The sequence below is a fragment of the Chlorocebus sabaeus genome, chromosome X, assembly GCF_047675955.1.
Source record: "Chlorocebus sabaeus isolate Y175 chromosome X, mChlSab1.0.hap1, whole genome shotgun sequence".
Classification (NCBI taxonomy): Eukaryota; Metazoa; Chordata; class Mammalia; order Primates; family Cercopithecidae; genus Chlorocebus; species Chlorocebus sabaeus.
Genome location: NC_132933.1, coordinates 75,245,239 through 75,265,601, shown reverse-complemented (window position 1 = coordinate 75,265,601; position 20,363 = coordinate 75,245,239). Strand labels below are relative to the sequence as shown.

The 20,363-nt window shown below is 38.6% G+C and overlaps 1 protein-coding gene across 1 annotated transcript in view; it reads left to right on the top strand.

Moving 5' to 3' along the window:
- ATP7A (ATPase copper transporting alpha) overlaps positions 1-20,363 on the top strand; it is a 144,086-nt gene that overhangs the window by 35,058 nt on the left and 88,665 nt on the right. The window lies entirely within an intron of this gene.

Below are 20,363 nucleotides of genomic sequence, written 5' to 3'. Positions count from 1 at the left end.
ATGAGGTCAGGATATCGAGACCATCCTGGCTAACACGGTGAAACCCCGTCTCTACTAAAAAATACAAAAAACTAGCCAGGCGAGGTGGCGGGCGCCTGTAGTCCCAGCTACTGGGAGGCTGAGGCAGGAGAATGGCGTAAACCCAGGAGGTGGAGCTTGCAGTGAGCCGAGATCCGGCCACTGCACTCCAGCCTGGGCGACAGAGCAAGACTCCGTCTCAAAACAAAACAAAACAAAACAAAAAAGGCCATAGTGATTTACACTTCATCAACAGTAAGATAAAATATTTTTCTATACCCTAGACCATCCTTGATAGATAGATACGTAAGTCTTCTAAATTTTTGCCAACATCATAAGAAAAAAACACGATGTCATTGTTTTAGTTCGTATTTAAATTTCTCAAATTTGTGTTTTTAACTAGTTTAATTGAACATCTTTTCACAACTACATTATATGTCAAATAAAAAAGTTTGTAAATTAGATCGTATGCTATAAACCTTCAGCAAGAAAAAAGTGTACACAGAAGAAAGTGTGTAATTGTTTACCCCTCTTTTTCTGCATATGTTTGAAATAAAGTAACATAGTATATGAACTGATCATCTTTTCAGGTGCCTATAAAGAACTCCCAACTGGTAGACTTTAGCATCTGTTGGGATGATAGGCCAAGTGATATTTTTAATTTAAAATTTTTTTAGAGACAGGATCTCTATAGCTCAGGCTGGAGTGCAGTGACATGATCATAGCTCACCACAACCTCGAACTCCTGGGCTCAAGTGATCCTTCTACAGCCTCTTGAGTAGTTGGGACTATAGGTGCACTAACATGCTCAGCTAATTTTTTTTTAAAGTTTATTTAAAGACGGGACCTTTCTATGTTGCCCAGGCTGATCTTGAACGCCAATCCTCAAGTGATCCTCCTGTGCCCGGTCCCAAGTGGCTCTTTTCTACCCTGCTATCTCACTTGTTATCTGGCTGAACAGGCTCAAGTCTGCCAGTGAGAGTGACTTAGTTTTGTGGACAGTTTTGTCATTCCTCAGTATGGCATGTATGTATGTATGTGTGTGTGTATGTATGTATTTATGACAGAGTCTCTTGTTGCCTAGGCTGGAGTGCACTGGCACAATCTTGGTTCACTGCAACCTCCGCCTCCCAGGTTCAAGCAATTCTCTTGCCTCAGCCTCCCAAGTAGTTGGGATTACAGGCGCCTGCCACCACACCCAGCTAATTTTTGTATTTTTAATTGAAATAGGGTTTCACCATGTTGGCCAGGCTGGTCTTGAACTCCTGACTTCAGGTGATCTGCCTGCCTCAGCCTCCCAAAGTGCTGGGACTATAGGCATAAGCCACCACATCCGGCCAAGGATGTTATTTAATGTTTTGTTGAGACAAGATCTGACTCTGTCGCCCAGGCTGGAGTGCAGTGGTGCCATTTTGGCTCACTGCAACCACTGCCTGCCTGGCTCAGGTGATCCTCCCACCTCAGCCTCCTGAATAGCTGGGACCACAGTCATACACTACCACACCCAAGTAACTTTTTTATGTTTTTTTGTAGAGGCGGTGTTTCGCCATGTTGCCCCAGCTGGTCTCAAATTCCCCAACTCAAGCGATCCGCCCGCTTTGGCCTCCCAAAGTGCTGGGTTTACAGGTGTGAGCCACCACGCCTGGCCTGGCAATTATCTTTGACTTTATAAATCTTTCTTATATTTTAGATAACTGATGTAGCTCACTACTATTTGACATTTATCTGCCTTGATAACTCTTTATGTTGTGTTTATAGACCAGAGTCCCTGTAGACATATGTACTAATTGACCAGAATTATACAATAAAATTGCAGAGCTACATAGTAGCAGAATTGTAATTTGCCAGATTATTTTAATAGGTCAATACTGAAAAGATAATATTATTTGCTGACTTTTATTAAGACCTATATTAAGATTCTATAGTATTATATTTCTAAGGTTACAAGTTTTTTCAAGAATAAAAATATATGTTTAATTATGAGGTTCACTGTTCATCCAAAGGTGTGATGTAAAATAAATTTACAGGTGTGATAAGATGGATTGAGTTACAATTTTTTAACCTCAGGATCTTTGACGGCTAGTTCCCAGCCCTAAGGTCATCTTATGTGTTCATATGCGGTAATGCTTTTTTCATTAGATTTTGCATTTCAATCACAGACATATTTGTCAAAAAAGATGAGGTAGGCTGGACACCATGACTCACACCTGTAATCCCAGCACTTTGGGAGACCGAAGTGGGAGGATTGCTTGAGTCCAGGAATTTGATGCCAGCCTGGGCAACATAGTGAGACCCCATCTCTACAAAAAAATTCAAAACTTAGCAAGATGTGGTAGCACATATCTGCAATCCCAGCTACTCAGGAGGCTGAGGCAGGAGAATCGCTTGAACCCGGGAGGTGGAGGTTGCAGTGAGCCGAGATTGTGCCACTGCACTCCAGCCTGGGCGACAGGGCGAGACTCTGTCTCAAAAAAAAAAAAAATCCCATTTCCTTTTTTATATCCACTCTAAAAATAAGCATATGATGAGCCAAGAACATCCACTAATGACCAGTTGTTACATCCTTTTATCTTGATGCCTTTGAACTCATTCCAAGTTATTGTGCTAACGTATTAAGCTGATTGTTCATGAAATAGAAATCAAAGCCAAGTATTTCACATTTTAAGTATATATTACAACCAGTTCTTGCCAGAAAATCAGAAGAGAGGAGATATGATATAGTCAAGAAAAATTACAAGAATACATTATAAATGAAATAAATAACAAGGAAATGACTGACAATGAAATGTATCTTTCCATTTATTTATAGTTAATTTTGATTCTTCAATTCTTCATTGAAATTTCTGAAATAAAAAAAATAAGTGTGTTACCACTTCACATCCACTAGGATGGCTATTACTTAAAAAAAAAAAAACCCTCAGAAAATATCAAGTGTTGGCAAGAAACTGGAACTCTTGTGCATTGTTGATGAAATGTAAAATGGTTCAGTCATGGTGGAAAACAGTATGGTGGTTCCTAAAAATATTAAATATAGAATTACCACATGATCTAGCAACTCCACTTCCAGATGTATACCCAAAACAATAAACAATTTGAAGTAGGGATTTCAACAGATATTTGTATACCAGTGTTCATTGCAGCATTGTTCATAGTAGCCCAAAGGGTAGCAGCCCAAATGTCCATCAACAGATGCATGAATAAACACAATGCAGTGTGAATATATATATATATGATACAATAGAACATTAGCTTTAAAAAGGAATGAAATTCTGACACATGATACTACATGGGTGAACTTTGAATGTGTTATGCTAAATGAAATAAGCCAGCCACAATAGGACAAATATTGTATGAGTTTACTTATGTGGAGTACCTAGGGTAGTTAAAATCATAGAGATATAAAGTAGTACCGTGGTTACCAGGGTCTGAGGGGGAGGGAGAATAGGGAGTTATTTTTTAATAGGTATAGAGTTTGAATTTGGGAAGATGAAAAAGTTCTGAAGATAGATGGTGGCGACGGTTGCACAACAATGTGTATATACTTAATTCCACTAAATTTTACATATAAAAATGGTTAAAATGGTAAATTTTATGTTATGTGTATTTTACCACTTTTTTTTTTTTTTTTTTGAGACAGAGTCTTGCTCTTATAGCCCAGGCTGGAGGGCAATGCCACAATCTCGGCTCACTGAAACCTCCACCTCCCAGGTTCAAGTGATTCTCCTGCTTCAGCCTCCTGAGTAGCTGGGATTACAGGCGCCAATCACCACACCCGGCTAATTTTTGTATTTTTAGTAGAGACAGGGTTTCACCATGTTGGCCAGGCTGGTCTTGAACTCCTGACCTCGTGATCTGCCTGCCTCGGCCTCCCAAAATGCTGGGATTACAGGCATGAGCTACCATGCCCGGCCAATTTTTTTTTTTTTTTTTTGAGACAGAGTTTTGCTCTTATTGCCCAAGCTGGAGTGCAATGATGCGATCTCGGCTCACTGCAACCTCTGTCTCCTGTGTTCAAGTGATTCTCCTGCCTCAGCCTCCCAAGTAGCTGGGATTACAGGTATGTGCCACCATGCCTGGCTAATTTTTTGTATTTTTAGTAGAAACGGGGTTTTACCGTGTTAGCTAGGCTGATTTGAAACTCCTGACCTCAGGTGATCGCCCGCCTCAGCCTCCCTGAGTGCTGGGATTACAGGTGTGAGCCACTGTGCCCGGCCATTTTACCACAATTTAAAAAATGTTATTTATTTATTTAAGAATTTATTTATTAAGATGGAGTCTCACTCTGTCACCCAGGCTGGAGTGCAGTGGCACGATCTCGACTCACTGCAAGCTCCACCCCCAGGTTCATGCCATTCTCCTGCCTTAGCCTCCTGAATAGCTGGGACTACAGCTGCCCACCATCATGCCCAGCTAATTTTTTTGTATTTTTAGTAGAGACAGGGTTTCACCATGTTAGCCAGGGTGGTCTCGATCTCCTTACCTTGTGATCCGCCCGCCTCGGCCTCCCAAAATGCTGGGATAACAGGTGTGAGCCACCGTGCCTGGCTAAGAAATCTTTTTAAAAAAGTGTCTGCCTTTCTCAGAAAATAGTCATTTTGCTATAGCCCATACATATTTTGAGAGAAAAGACAAATGTATAAAACTATGTGTGAGGAAAACCATCTCTGACTTAGTAACTGAGTATTCTGAACTTAAAGAATACAACTTAAAGAATAGCAGCAAAACTTATTGGACATATCCATTTATAATAGGACATTGCAGCCATGACTTTATAGGGCAAACACTGGGGAAAATTCAATGATGGGAAGAACAAAGTGGAAGTCGGTAGTTTTTCTTCTTTGTTCTGTGGTATGGTCCAGACTCTTTCCTCACAGACAATGGAAACATGGTAGAAACTCTCTACCATGGTTGGTCAGTTGAAGAAGGGAATCATAAAAATTATGTAAATATGGCCTAGTCATTTTTTTTTAAAACCTAAAACATATGTTGATTTATTCTCCAATATTTATTTGTATTTATTTTATGCTTATTTTTATTTTTTTGGAGATGGAGTCTTGCTTTGTTGCCCAGGCTAGAGTGCAGTGGCGTGATCTTGTCTCACTGCAACCTGTGCCTCCCGGGTTCAAGCAATTCTCCTGCCTTAGCGTCCTGAGTAGCTCAGACCACAGACGCACGCCGCCATGCCCAGCTAATTGTTTGTATTTTAATAGAGACAGGGTTTCACCGTGTTGCCCAGACTGGCCTCGAACTCCTGAACTCAGGCAGTCTGCCACCTTGGCCTCTCAAAGTGCTAGGATTACAGGCGTGATCCACTGTGCCTGGCCTTATTCTCCAATATTTATATGTAGGGCCACAACCTTTTCTATGCCTATGAGTCCTTTGGAATTCTTCCTCTCCTTCCTTGTATAAACCACATACATATTGCTTAATTCTAGAGTTCTAACTTCTAGTTTGGCTTTATTAAAATAGAGAACAAATTTAAGAGATGAGAATTCTTTTAGGTTTTTATTATTACCCCCCAATCTTTCAAAGTTGCTTCATGTACAGCTATTTTAGCAGTAAGTTTGCTACTCACCTTATCGAACATTCCTAATGCATTCAACTTTGTTTTCATAGAAAGAACAACTCTCCTTCATGCTGTTATTTAATCAGTGTACGTAATATTTAATTAAATCACTTGGCCATGAGAAGTTCAGTGGACATAAACAGCTTGAGGGCAAACACAACTGAATCTCTATATGCCAACAATTCTACTAGTGGGAACAAGAAGTGTGCATCTAAGTGCTAAGCGTGCTGTGGGCATCTCAATATTTTAGTGATAGAAAAGAGACCATCAGTTAACCCATTGGAGGTTGGGTAAGATAACTTTTTGCAGAGTATAAAATATGCTTTTTCTTAATGTATCCTAACATTTTTCTTGTCTGAAAATGGAGATCTACATCATTGTTTTTAATGGCCACATGGTATTTATTATACATGCATTAGGCTGGGTTCTTACTTGAACACAACATAAAGCAGTTCTGGCTCGCTTAACCAGAAATGGAATTTATTGGTTAGGCTATTTGGATTGCTTATAGAGACAACAGAAGTCAATCAGAGTCAGCCAGGCTTGGAAAATAGGTAGGAACACAATGAGACTAAAACAGGCCAAGGACATGCCCCAAGAAGTCTAGTGAGGACCTCTTCACTGGCACTGGCTTTCTCAGGACTTTTGCCAGTGCCACTACTGGCATCTTGACTGTGTTCCTGCCTGTGCTGAGAATTATCTCTATCTGTCCTTATGTATTCATGTCACTTTCTAATGATTCAAAATCCTGGGCAGAAGCGTCTGACTAGCCAAGTCTAGAATCATTTAGCAGCATCTCAGCTTCAAGGGGACAGGGAAAAGGAATATCTGTCTCCTGCCTTCTCCCTTCCTCCCACAACACACACACTTCGGCTTTAATAATGGGAGTCAGGATTGTACTGTTTATTTCCAAGACGCTTGCGGTGGGGGCATTTTCTTGACATGGGATGTGTGTTTGAATGCTGGGTAGCCAAAAATATGGCAACTGTTATACTGTGATGCACTAGAGTTTAATTAATATCCTATTGTAAAAAATTTAGATCGTTTCCAGTTTTGTTCTGTTTAAAGCCACATAGTAATGGACATGTGAGCAATCTACTAGGGGGAATAAGGTATCTTAGCTGTTTTAATTATTATTTTAATTGTAATTTTAACTGTTTTAATTTAGATTTTAAAAGTTATTAGTGAGGTGGAGTAACTTCATGTGTATTGGCATTTTGGTTTTCTTATTTTGTCAATTGTCTGGCATATATATTTTTTGAGATATAATTTAACATACCATAAATTCATTATTTAAAAAATGTCGTCCGGGCGCAGTGGCTCATGCCTGTAATCCCAGCATTTTGGGAGGCTGAGGCTGGTGGATCACGAGGTCGGGAGATCGAGACCATCCTGGACAACATGGTGAAACCTCGTCTCTACTAAAAATACAAAAATTAGCCCGGTGTGGAGGCGCACGCCCATAGTCCCAGCTACTTGGGAGGCTGAGGCAGGAGAATCACTTGAACCTGAGAGGCAGAGGTTGCAGTCAGCCAAGATCACGCCACTGCACTCCAGCCTGGTGACAGAGCGAGACTCTGTCTCAAAAAAGAAAAAAATTTAAAAAAAATTTTAAAAAAGGTCAAATTCAGTGATTGCTAGTATGTTCACAAACTTGTGCAACTATCATCGCTATCTAATTACAGAATATTGTTATTACTCCAAAAAGAAACTCCATGCATATTTTTTTTGATAGGTCCACTTTTATTCAATCTATTTCTTTAAAGCTAATATTAAGGTTTCAGGAAGTTACTCTGCAGGTGGTATTAGGGTATATATAAGGCTTCTCTGATTAACCCTTTGGCTTTTTAAAATTATACTTTTAAGTTCTAGGGTACATGTGCACAACGTGCAGGTTTGTTACATATGTATACATGTGCCATGTTGGTGTGCTGCACCCATCAACTCGTCATTTACATTAGGTATATCCTAATGTAATCCCTCCCCACTCCCCTGACCCCACGACAGGCCCCAGTGTGTGATGTTCCCCTTCCTGTGTCCAAGTATTCTCATTGTTCAATTCCCACCTATGAGTGAGAACATGCGGTGTTTGGTTTTTTGTCCTTGTGATAGTTTGCTGAGAATGATGGTTTCCAGCTTCATCCATGTCCCTACAAACGACATGAACTCATCCCTTTTTATGGCAGCATAGTATTCCATGGTGTATATGTGCCACATTTTCTTAATCCAGTCTATCATTGATGGACATTTGGGTTGGTTCCAAGTCTGCTATTGTGAATAGTGCCGCAATAAACATACGTGTGCATGTGTCTTTATAGCAGCATGATTTATAATCCTTTGGGTGTATACCCAGTAACGGGATGGCTGGATCAAATAGTATTTCTAGTTCTAGATCCTTGAGGAATCACCACACTGTCTTCCACAATGCTTGAACTAGTTTACAGTCCCACCAGCAGTGTAAAAGTGTTCCTATTTCTCCACATCCTCTCCGGCACCTGTTGTTTCCTGATTTTTTAATGATCACCATTCTAAGTGGTGTGAGATGGTATCTCATTGTGGTTTTGATTTGCATTTCTCTGATGGCCAATGATGAGCATTTTTTCATGTGTCTGTTGGCTGCATAAATGTCTTCTTTTGAGAAGTGTCTGTTCATAACCTTTACCCACTTTTTGATGGGGTTGTTTTTTTCTTGTAAATTTGTTTGAGTTCTCTGTAGATTCTGGATATTAGCCCTTTGTCACATGAGTAGATTGCAAAAATTTTCTCCCATTTTGTAGGTTGCCTGTTCACTCTGGTGGTAGTTTCTTTTGCTGTGCAGAAGCTCTTTAGTTTAATTAGATCCCATTTGTCAATTTTGGCTTTTGTTGCCATTGCTTTTGGTGTTTTAGACATGTCCATGCCTGTGTCCTGAATGGTATTGCCTAGGTTTTCTTCTGGGGTTTTTATGGTTTTAGGTCTAACATTTAAGTCTTTAATCCATGTTGAATTAATTTTTGTATAAGATGTAAGGAAGGGATCCAGTTTCAGCTTTCTACTTATGACTAGCCAATTTTCCCAGCACCATTTATTAAATAGGGAATCCTTTCCCCATTTCTTATTTTTGTTAAGTTTGTCAAAGATCAGATGGTTGTAGATGTGTGGTATTATTTCTGAGGGCTCTGTTCTGTTCCATTGGTCTATATCTCTGTTTTGGTACCAGTACCATGCTGTTTTGGTTACTATAGTCTTGTATTATAGTTTGAAGTCAGGTGGCATGATGCCTCCAGCTTTGTTCTTTTGGCTTAGGATTGTCTTGGCAATGTGGGCTCTTTTTTGGTTCCATATGAACTTTAAAGTGGTTTTTTCCAATTCTGTGAAGAAACTCATTGGTAGCTTGATGGGGATGGCATTGAATCTATAAATTACCTTGGGCAGTATGGCCATTTTCACAATATTGATTCTTCCTATCCATGAGCATGGAATGTTCTTCCATTTGTTTGTGTCCTCTTTTATTTCACTGAGCAGTGGTTTGTAGTTGTTCTTGAAGAGGTCCTTCACATCCTTTGTAAGTTGGATTCCTAGGTATTTTATTCTCTTTGAAACAATTGTGAATGGGAGTTCACTCATGATTTGCCTATTTGTCTGTTATTGGTATATAAGAATGCTTGTGATTTTTGCACATTGATTTTGTATCCTGAGACTTTGCTGAAGTTTCTTATCAGCTTAAGGAGATTTTGGGCTGAGATGATGGGGTTTTCTAAATATACAATCATGTCATCTGCAATCAGGGACAATTTAACTTCCTCTTTTCCTAACTGAATACCCTTTATTTCTTTCTCCTGACTGATTGCCCTGGCCAGAGCTTCCAACACTATGTTGAACAGGAGTGGTGAGAGAGGGCATCCCTGTCTTGTGCCAGTTTTCAAAGGGAATGCTTCCAATTTTTGCCCATTCAGTATGATATTGGCTGTGGGTTTGTCATAAATAGCTCTTATTATCTTGAGATACATCCCATCAATACCTAATTTATTGAGAGTTTTTAGCATGAAGGGCTGTGGAATTTTGTCAAAGACCTTTTCTTCGTCTATTGAGAGAATCATGTGGTTTTTGTCTTTGGTTCTGTTTGTAAGCTGGATTACGTTTATTGATTTGCATATGTTGAACCAGCCTTGCATCCCAGGGATGAAGCCCACTTGATCATGGTGGATAAGCTTTTTGATGTGCTGCTGGATTCGGTTTGCCAGTATTTTATTGAGGATTTTTGCATCGATGTTCATCAGGGATATTGGTCTAAAATTCTCTTTTTGTGTTGTGTCTCTGCCAGGCTTTGGTATCAAGATGATGTTGGCCTCATAAAATGAGTTAGGGAGGATTCCCTCTTTTTCTATTGATTGGAATAGTTTCAGAAGGAATGGTACCAGCTCCTCCTTGTACCTCTGGTAGAATTCGGCTGTGAATCCTTCTGGTCCTGGACTTTTTTTGGTTGGTAGGCTATTAATGATTGCCTCAATGTCAGAGCCTGCTATTGGTCTATTCAGGAATTCAACTTCTTCCTGGTTTAGTCCTTGCGATAGTTTTCTGGTTTTGTGTGTGTGTCCAGGAATTTATTGATTTCTTCTAGATTTTCTAGTTTATTTGCATAGATGTGTTTATAGTAGTCTCTGATGGTAGTTTGTATTTCTGTGGGATCGGTGGTGATATCCCCTTTATCATTTTTTATTGCATCCATTTGATTCTTCTCCCTTTATATGTTTTTGCAGTTTGTTTACATGGTGGTTTTGCCACACAAAATTTTAAAATTTCATTTAATTACATTTTAATCTCTTTTCCTTTACAGTTTCTGTTTTGGCTTGCTTAGAAATGCTTTCCCTACCCCATGTTTTGTTATTGTTAGGTAATATTTATTTTTATATTTTTCTAGTATTTTTTACTTTTTATTTTTACATCTTGTTCTTTAACTTGAAATTAAAGATTATAAGATGGGTTCTAAAAATGTTCACAATTATTAAATGTTTAGCATATTATCCCAGCACCACTTACTGATTTCCTCAGTGATTTGAATTGCTGCCCTTGTTATATACTGAATTCTTATATACACACATATGTACGTTTCTGGAACTTTCTGTTCTGTTGCAAGGATCTTTTTGTTCTGACATCAGCACAAGACCTTTTTTTTTTTTTTTTTTTTTTTGAGATGGAGTCTCGCTCTGTTACCCAGGAGTGCGGTGTCGCAGTCTCAGCTTACTGTACCCTCTGCCTCCCAGGTTCAAGTGATTCTCCTGGCTCAGCCTTCCAAGTAGCTTGGACTACAGGCATGCACCACCACGCCCAGCTAATTTTTGTATTTTTTAGGTAGAGACGGGTTTCGCCATGTTGGCCAGGCTGGTCTCGAACTCCTGACCTCAGGCGATCCGCCCGCCTTAGCCTCCCAAAGTGCTGGGATTATAGGCGTGAGCCTGGCCAATACTTTTTTTTAATAAACTATGTTTTAGTGTAATTTTAGGTCCACAGCAAAATTGAGCAGAAGGTACGGTATGTAGCCTTTTCAGATTGGCTTCTTTCACTTAGTAATGCACATTTAAGTTTCCTCCATTGATAGCTCATCTTCAATGTGTGTACTGAATAATATTTGATTGCCTTGCTGCACTACAGTTTATTTATCCATTCACCTACTAAAGGGTATCTTGGTGGCTTCCAAGTGTCAGCAATTTTGAATAAAGTTGCTATAAACATCTGTGTGCGGTTTTGGTGTAGACATAAGTTTTCAACTCTTTTGGGCAGATACCAAGCAGTGCAATTGCTGGATTGTATGGTAAATTATATTTAGATCTGTAAGTAACTGCCCAACTGTCTTCCAAAGTGGCTGTACTATTTTGCATTTCCACTAGCATTAAATGAGCATTCCTAATGCTCCACATCCTCTTCAGCATTTGGTGTTGTCAGCATTCTGGATTTTGGCCATTCTACTAATAATAGATACGTAGTAGTGTCTCATCATTGTTTTAATTTTCATTTCCCTGATGACGTATGACGTGGGGCGTCTTTTCATATGCTTATATATTATCTGTATATCCTCTTTGGTGAATTGTCTTTTAAGGTCCTTAGCCCATAACATCAGGTTGTTTTCTTAGCACAAGACTTTTTAATAATTAAAACTTTTAAAGACTCTTTTAATGTCTGGTTGGGTAATTAGCATTTAGCATCATTATTTTTTAGTAATGACTTTTATAAAATTAATGGTATACTTGAAATGTTTGGCCAAACTGAGTTATCCTTTTCAGCCTCACCAAACTTTTATTGTTTTCTTGTAGTTTACTCTTAACAAGTTATGACAGATATAAAATAAGTGTTTTTTCTTTTTCCTTTTTTTTTTTTTTTTGATAGTCTCACTCTGTTGCCCAGGCTGGAGTGCAGTGGCCTGATCTCGGCGCACTGCAACGTCTGCCTACTAGGCTCAAGTGATCCTCCCACCTCAGCCTCCTGAGTAGCTGGGACTACAGGGGTGCACCACCGTGCTCAGCTAATTTTTGTATTTTTTGTGGAGACACGGTTTCACTATGTTTCCCAGGCTGGTCTCGAACTCCTGCGCTCGAGCACTCTACCCACCTCAACCTCCCAAAGTGCTTGGATTACAGGCATGAGCCACCATGTCTAGCCTGTTTTTTCAACTTATTCTACATAAGTGGTTAAATACTGACAGTTACTTTAGTTTTCATAGGCATTTAATGTTTTTGCATTTGTTAGTTTTGGCACTATTTTGCCTTAGAAGTAAAATAGTAAGATGGATGTTTCCCTATGAATAAAGCAATAACATTACAGGCAGTTGTTGATTTAGACATAGATTGTGTCTGACGAGTTGAATCAGGTGATTTAAAAATAAATTTTCTTTTCTTTTTAATATTTTTACATTCGGAGGTACGTGTGCTTGTTTGTTACATGGGTATTACATGTGTAATGAGGTGATTGTTTTGATGAGGGGGAAGAGGCATTCCAATCACCAAATAGCCTTCAGAGACTCTAAGATTCCTGCACCAAGACCATATTTAACACATAACATTGTTGAAAAGCAACTGACTCATTTGTAATTTCAAATAGTTGAATTCTACTTCCCCATTCCTTCCTGAGATAATGATAGCTGCCTTGCAAGAAAAGTTCCGCACACACTAAAAACATGTTTCTACCTTTTGTCTGTTATTGACATGGCAGCACTTGCTTAGCCCCTGTTGGAAAGGGACATAGATACTTGAGGCATATTTCTGACTTTTGGGGAACCTGTTTCTACCTGTGTTTATTGCAGGGTATCCGTATTTTTCAAGCATTCTCTCCACACCACTCTCACCTTTGGCTGGTTTTACTTCATGACTTTTGTAAACCTTGCCCTGTTAAGTTAATCCTTTTGAGGTTATTGTTATCTTTGGACTCCAGTCTGAATTGACTGTATGAACATAGATAAGTTTCAACTTTAGCTTCCTTAATTTTAGAAGATTATGATTCTATTTACATAGCAGGATTGTTGTGAGATGCATGCAGTGCTATAGAAATCTGAAGTATCTGTATTGTTATCATAGGACAGCTTATTTGTAGAGATGCTGTGACTAGTCTAGGAGTCACAAAAATGGCCAGTGAAGTACATTGCCTTTTAATTTGAATGTTCTGTTCTTTTTCGACCTTATTAATGTGTTTAAGTATTGCTACCTAATCTTTTAGGAATGGTCAAATGAAAAAAAACTGTTATTTATTTTATTTATTTTTCCCAAGATGGAGTCTCACTGTGTCGCCCAGGCTGGGATGCAGTCGCGTGATTTTGGCTCACTGCAACCTCTGCCTCCCGGGTTCAAGCAATTCTTCTGCCTCACTCTCCGAGTAGCTGGGATTACAGGCATGTGCCACCACGCCTGGCTAATTTTTGTATTTTTAGTAGAGACGGGGTTTCACCATATTGGCCAGGCTGGTCTCGAACTCCTGATGTCGTGATCTGCCCACTTTGGCCTCCCAAAGTGCTGGGATTACAGTCGTGAGCAACTGTGCCTGGCAAGAACTGTTATTTTTTAATATATACCTGCCTACTTCAGCTGTTTCATCTGGAATCTTAGTCCTCTGTTTATATAATACTGGTTGGTTGATGAAAGAAATTAGACACTCAGTATTTTGGAAACAGATTAATAAGATTAATTTTCATTTTAAAGGTTTATACAATTTAAAAGAAAAGGATGCATTATATAAAATAATAGAGAAGCTAATGCTTTCCCCTTTTGTTTTCATTTTAGAGGTGGTAGTGATTTTAAATAAAAGTGAATGGGTAGGAAAAAAATTAATTGATCTGGAAATATTATATAGATACCTTGAAGACAACTAGTTGAATGTTATTTGCATAGCTAGAAATCATCTATTTATTAATAAAATAGGCATGTTTTTATAGCCTCGGTATAATAAAACAGGTTATTTGGGCTTTTTATATATGTGAATTTATCATTGGTCTTACTTATTGAATTATTTCAGTTTCAGTAACTTTTCTCTTAATTTCTGCATACTTCCTATTTTTTTTTCTTTTTCATTTCCCATTAAAATGAGAAAATGAGCTGGCTTTATAAGATGAAATAATTTAGGCCTACAGTGAGTATAGGTAGTACTGTAACATACCTGTATATTTACTACCCAGCCTAAGAAGTTAAACATTGAATATATAGTTGCATTTCCCCTTTGTGCTCCTCTTAAGTCGCTCCTCTCCTCTCTCCCACCTCAGTCTATTGAATTTGGAGTTTATCATGTCTGTGCACATTTTTGTATTTTTACTATTTTATATTTTCACAACTATATATGTATGCATACAAAAACAATGTATAACATTGTTTTATGTTTTTAAACCTTTGTATCCTTTTTTTGGACATAACATCAACATTTTATTTTTTATTCATAAACATTGTTTTATTTTGTCTTGCATATTTTAAAATGTATTAGATGGTGTCAAACTAGCACTTTGTCATTTGCGTTTTTCTTAGAACATTGTTTTCTTAGAACAATGTTTCTTAGAACATTTTTCTTAGAACATTGTTTTCTTAGAACATGTTTCTTCAACATATGTTGATACATAAAAATACTTCTAGTTCATTTGTTTTTAAAATTATTTTTATGGCACATTGTAATTCATATTTATGGGGGACAATTTGATGTTTTGATACATCTACATGTTGTACAAAGATCAAATCAGGGTATTTAGTATATCTATCACCTTATACATTTATCAGTGCTTTGTGATGAGAACATTCAAAAGCCTCTCATCTAGCTATTTTGTAATGTATAATACCTTAATGTTAACCATCCTCAACCTACTGTGCAATAAAAACACCAGAACTTATTCCTTCTATCTAAATGTGACCTTGTACCCATTTACCAACCTGTTTCCATCCTTCCCTCCCCGTCCTTCCCTCTGGTAACTACTATTCTACTCTATGACATCAATCTTTTTTTTTTTTTTTTTTTGAAATTCCACATGAGCAAGATCATGTGGTATTTGTCTTTTTGTGTTTGGCTTATTTCACTTAACATGATGTCTTCCAGGTCCATCCATGTTGTGACAGATGGCAGAATTTTATTCTTTTTTATGGCTGAATAATATTCCATGTATATATATATACACCACATTTTGTTTATCCATTTATCCATTGTTGGACATGGATTGATTCCATATTTTGGCTATTGTAAATACTGCTGCAATAAACATGGAAGTGCAGATAATCTCTTCACCATAACAATTTCATTTCCTTTGAATAAATACCCAGTAGTGGGATTGCTGGATCATATGGTAGTTCAATTTTCAATTTTTTGAGGAATCACCATACTGTTTCCCATAGTGACCATACTAATTTACAATCCAACCAACTGTGTATAAACGTTCCCTTTTCTCCGTATGGTCACCACCCCTCTTTTCTTTTGTTATTTTGATAGTAACCATTCTAACTGGAGTGAGCTGGTATCTCCTTGTGGTTTTCATTTGCATTTTCCTGGTGATCAGTGGTATGGATTGGATCTGTGTCCTGGCCAAATCTCATGTTAAAACGTAATCCCCAGTGTTGGAGGTGGAGCCCAGTGGGAAGGGTTTGGAACATGGGGGCATATCCCTCATGAATGGCTTTGCACTATCCCCTTGGTGATAAGTGAGTTCACATGGGTTGTTTAAAAGTGTGTGGCACCTCCCATTCTCTCTCTCTTGCTCCCACATCACCTTCCACCATGAACAAAAGCTCCTTGAGGCTTCACTGGAAGCTGAGCAGATGCTGACACCATGCTTGTACAGCCTGCAGAACTGTGTGTCAATTAAACCTCTTTTCTTTATCAATTACCCAGTCTCAGTTATTTCTTAATTTTCTTTTCTTTTCTTTTCTTTTTTTAACGGACACAGGGTCTTGCTCTTTCACCTAGGCTGGAGTGCAGTGGCCCAGTCACAGCTCACCAGAGCCTTGACCTCTTGGGCTTACGTGATCCTCCCACCTCAACCCCCGGGTAGCTGGGAATACAGGTGTATGCCACTACACCTGGCTAACTTGTATTTTTTGTAGAGACTGAGTTTTGTCATGTTGCCCAGGCTTATCTCAAACTCCAGGGCTCAGGCATTCTGCCTGCTTTGGCATTCCAAAGTAGTAGGATTACAGGTGTGAGCCACTGCCCCTGGCCAGGTATTTCTTTATAGCAATACAAGAGCCGCCTAGCACAATTAGTGATGTTGAGTGTTTTTTCATGTGCTTATTGGGTATTTGTATGTCTTCTTTTGAGAAATGTCTATTAAGGTCTTTTGGTCATTTTTTAGTTGGGTTATTTTGCGTTAAGTTCTTTATATATTCTGATATTAACCCCTTGATAAATGTATAGTTTGTAAATATTTTCTCCCATTCTGTAGATTGTCTCTTTACTTTGTTAATTGTTTCCTTTGCTGTGCGAAAGCTTTTCAGTTTTATGTAATCCCATTTGTCTACTTTTGATTTGTTGTCTGTGCTTTTGAGGTCCATTCAAAACTTCCTTGCTAAGCCCAATGCTGTAAAGCATTTCCTCTATGTTTTCTTCTAGTAGTTTCATAGTTTCAGATTTTATATTTAAGCATTGAATCCATTTTGAGTAGATTTTTGTATGTGGTGAGAGGTAGGGGTCTAGTCTCATTCTTCTGCATGTGGCTGTTCAATTTTCTCAGCACCACTTACTGAAGAGAGCAGTGGTGTTTGATATGGTTTGAATGTTTGTCCTTTCCAAATCTCATGTTGAAATGTGATTCCCAATGTTGGAGGTGGGACTTGTGAGAGGCAATTGGATCATGGGGGAAAATCCTTCATGACTGGTTTAGTTGGCACCATCTCCTTGGTGATAAGCAAGATATTGTGTGCTTTTTTTTTTTTTTTTCCATCTCTTACAGGAAGGAGAAATCTGGTTGTTTAAAAGATTCTGGGACCTCCCCCTGGTCTCTCTTGCTCATTCTCTTGCCATGTGACATGCTGGCATACCTTTGCCTTCTGCCATAATTGTAAGCTTCCTGAGGCCCTCACAAGAAGCAAATGCCAGCATCATGCTTCTGTATAGCCTGTACAACCATGAGCCCAAATAAATTTTCTTTTCTTTATAAATTGCCCAGTCTCAGGTATTTGCTTATAGTGATGCAAAAATGGACTAACAGTATTCTTAGTACCTTTTTTTGAAAATCAGATGGCTGTAGGTGCATGAATTTATTTTTGGGCTCTATTCTGTTCCATTGTGTATGTGCCTGTTTTTATACCAGTACTATGCTGCTTTGATTACTATAGCCTTGCAACATATTTTCAAGTCAGCTAGTGTGATGCCTCCAGCCTTGTTCTATTTGCTTCAGATCGCTTTGGCTATTTGGGGACTTTTGTCATTCCATATGAATTTTAGGATAGTTTTTTCCTATGTGAAGACTGTCATTGATATTTTTATAGGGATTGCATTAAATCTATAGATTTCTTTGGGTAGTATGGCCATTTTAACAATATTAATTCTTCCAATCCATGAACGTGGGATAGCTTTTCATTTGTTTGTGTCATCTTCAATTTCTTTCATCGACATTTTTTAGTGGTTTTTTTTTTTTTTTTTTTTTTTTGGAGACAGAGTCTCACTCTGTCACCCAGGCTGGAATGCAATGGCATGATCTCAGCTCACTGCAATCTCTGCCTCCAGGGTTCAAGTGATTCTCCTGCCTCAGCCTCCCAAATAGCTAGGATTACAGGCACGCACCATCATGCCCAACTAATTTTGTATTTTTAGTAGAGATGGGGTTTCTCCATGTTGGCCAGGCTGGTCTCGAACTCCTGACCTCAGGTGATCTGCTCACCTCAGCCTCCCAAGATGCTGGGATTACAGGCGTGAGCCACTGCACCCAGCCAGTGTAGCTTTTAGTGTAGAGGTATTTCGCCTCCTTGGTTAAGTTTATTCCTAAGTATCTTTTTTTTTTTATAGCAATTGTAAATGGAATTTTTTTTTCAGGTGGTTTGCTATTAGCATATAGAAACACTACTGATTTTAATAAGTTAATTTTATATCTGTGACTTTACCAAATTTATTTTTTTATTTGATTATTCTTTTCTTTTCTTTTTTTTTTCTTTTTTTTTTTTTTTTTTTGAGATGGAGTCTCACTGTGTCACCCAGGCTGGAGTGCAGTGGCGCGATCTCGGCTCACTGCAAGCTCCGCCTCCCAGGTTCACGCCATTCTCCTGCCTCAGCCTCCTGAGTAGCTGGGACTACAGGCGCCCACCACCATGCCCGGCTGATTTTTTGTATTTTTAGTAGAGACGGGGTTTCACCGTGTCCTAGGATGGTCTCCATCTCCTGACCTCGTGATCCGCCCACCTTGGCCTCCCAAAGTACTGGAATTACAGGTGTGAGCCACCGCGCCCGGCCCCAAATTTATTTTTTAGTTCTGTTTTTCAGTAGATTTTTTAGAGTTTTCTGTATATAAGATCATGCCACCTGCAAACAGTGACAATTTGACTTTCTTCTGAAACTTTTTTTTCTAAACTATGTTTATGGGATTTATCCTTGTTGCTACTTGTAGCTCTGCTTCAAGCTTTCTCATTCTCAGTGCTATAGACATTTGGGGCCAGATAATTCTTTGTTGTGAGGGGCTTTCTTGTCCATTACAGGATGATTGGCAGTATCCATGGCCTCTATGCACTAGGGGCCAGTAGTACTCCCTTGCTGCACTCTGAGTTGTGACAACCAAAAGTGTCTCCAGACATTTTGAAATGTCCTGTTGGTGGTGACATCACCCCTTTTCTCAGTGGGAATCACAACTCTAGTTCATTCATTTTAACTTCTATATCATGTTTCATTATAAATATACCACAACCAGTTTTTTCATTTCCTTGTTGGTGGACATCTAGATTATTTCCAAAGTTTTATCTATTAGCAACATTGTTGCAATGAGCATTTTTGTTCTCCTTTCCTTGTGCACATGTGTGAGACTCTATCTAGGGTACTATGCTTAGGAGAGAAAATGTTGAGTTTTAGTATATGCATATTTTCAACTGTACCAGCTATCACAAGGCAGTTTCCATAATTGTACTAATTTATACTCTAACCAGTGGAACAAGAGAGATCCCGTTTCTCCATCTCCTCACCAACACTTGGTATTGTCAGATTTTGAGATTTTTATCTACCTGATGGAGGTGCATTATATTCATTGTGGTGTTAATTTGAATTTCCTTGATTACTACAAGGATCACAAATTGTGCAGATAGAGTTGTATCCAAAAAAGAATTAAGGCTGGGTGTGGTGGCTCATGCCTGTAATCCCAGCACTTTGGGAGGCGGAGGTGGGTGGACCACTTGAGGTCAGGAGTTCAAGATCAGCTTGGCTAACATGGTGAAACCCCATCTCTAGTAAAAATACAAAAATTACCCAGGACTGGTGGCATATGCTTTTAGTCCCAGCTACTCAGGAGGCTGAGGCAGGAGAATCACATGAACCTGGGACATGGAGGTTGCAGTGAGCTGAGACTGTGCCACTGCACTCCAGCCTGGGCGACAGAACAAGACTCTGTATCAAGAAACAAAAACAAAAACAACAGCAAAAAAAAAAAAAAAAAAAAAGAATTAAATCTTACTGCATGATTATTGAGAATACAGGAGCCTTTCCCAAATTATAAGTGCTGATTATTTTAGGGGAGTTTTAGAATGATGTTTGCGCTTCTGTGACCAGCTTTAAGAAGTGGTTTTGAACAATCAGACTTCATATGTGCCATGTTTTATACTCAATTTCTGTAGTTTGTTTCCAAACCAGAGATGATCATCTAGTCATTGTACTTCCTCTTAGAAAATGATATTACTAATGGTGATTACCATCTCTGCTTAGGGAATGGCTCAAAACATAGTAATAACTTGAAGTTATTTCCCTCAGTGTTGTTGGATGCTTTTGTTCTCAGAGTCACTCATCACTAATAGCTGGTTGCCAATTTTGTCTCTTTGATACTGTGGTTTCCCAGAAGCCTGCATTTTTTTTCCATACCATATGAAATTGTTTATGATCTTACTCTGTTTTCTGAGTCATTTTCCTGAATGCAATGGGATGTTACAAAAGATATTCCTGGTTTTGTACCTATGTTTAAGACATTTAAAATGAAAAAGATGGACATAAAATATATAACAAAGTCAATTAGAGTTGTGTGTATATGTAATAAAGTAGTGAAAGTGAGATGGAATTCCTCTGAGGTTTCACGTGTAAAGTCCAATTTAAGTAGAGTTATGAAAAAACCAATGCAGGTGAATTACGAAAGCAGAAATAAGTATGTATTCAGAGTTGATAT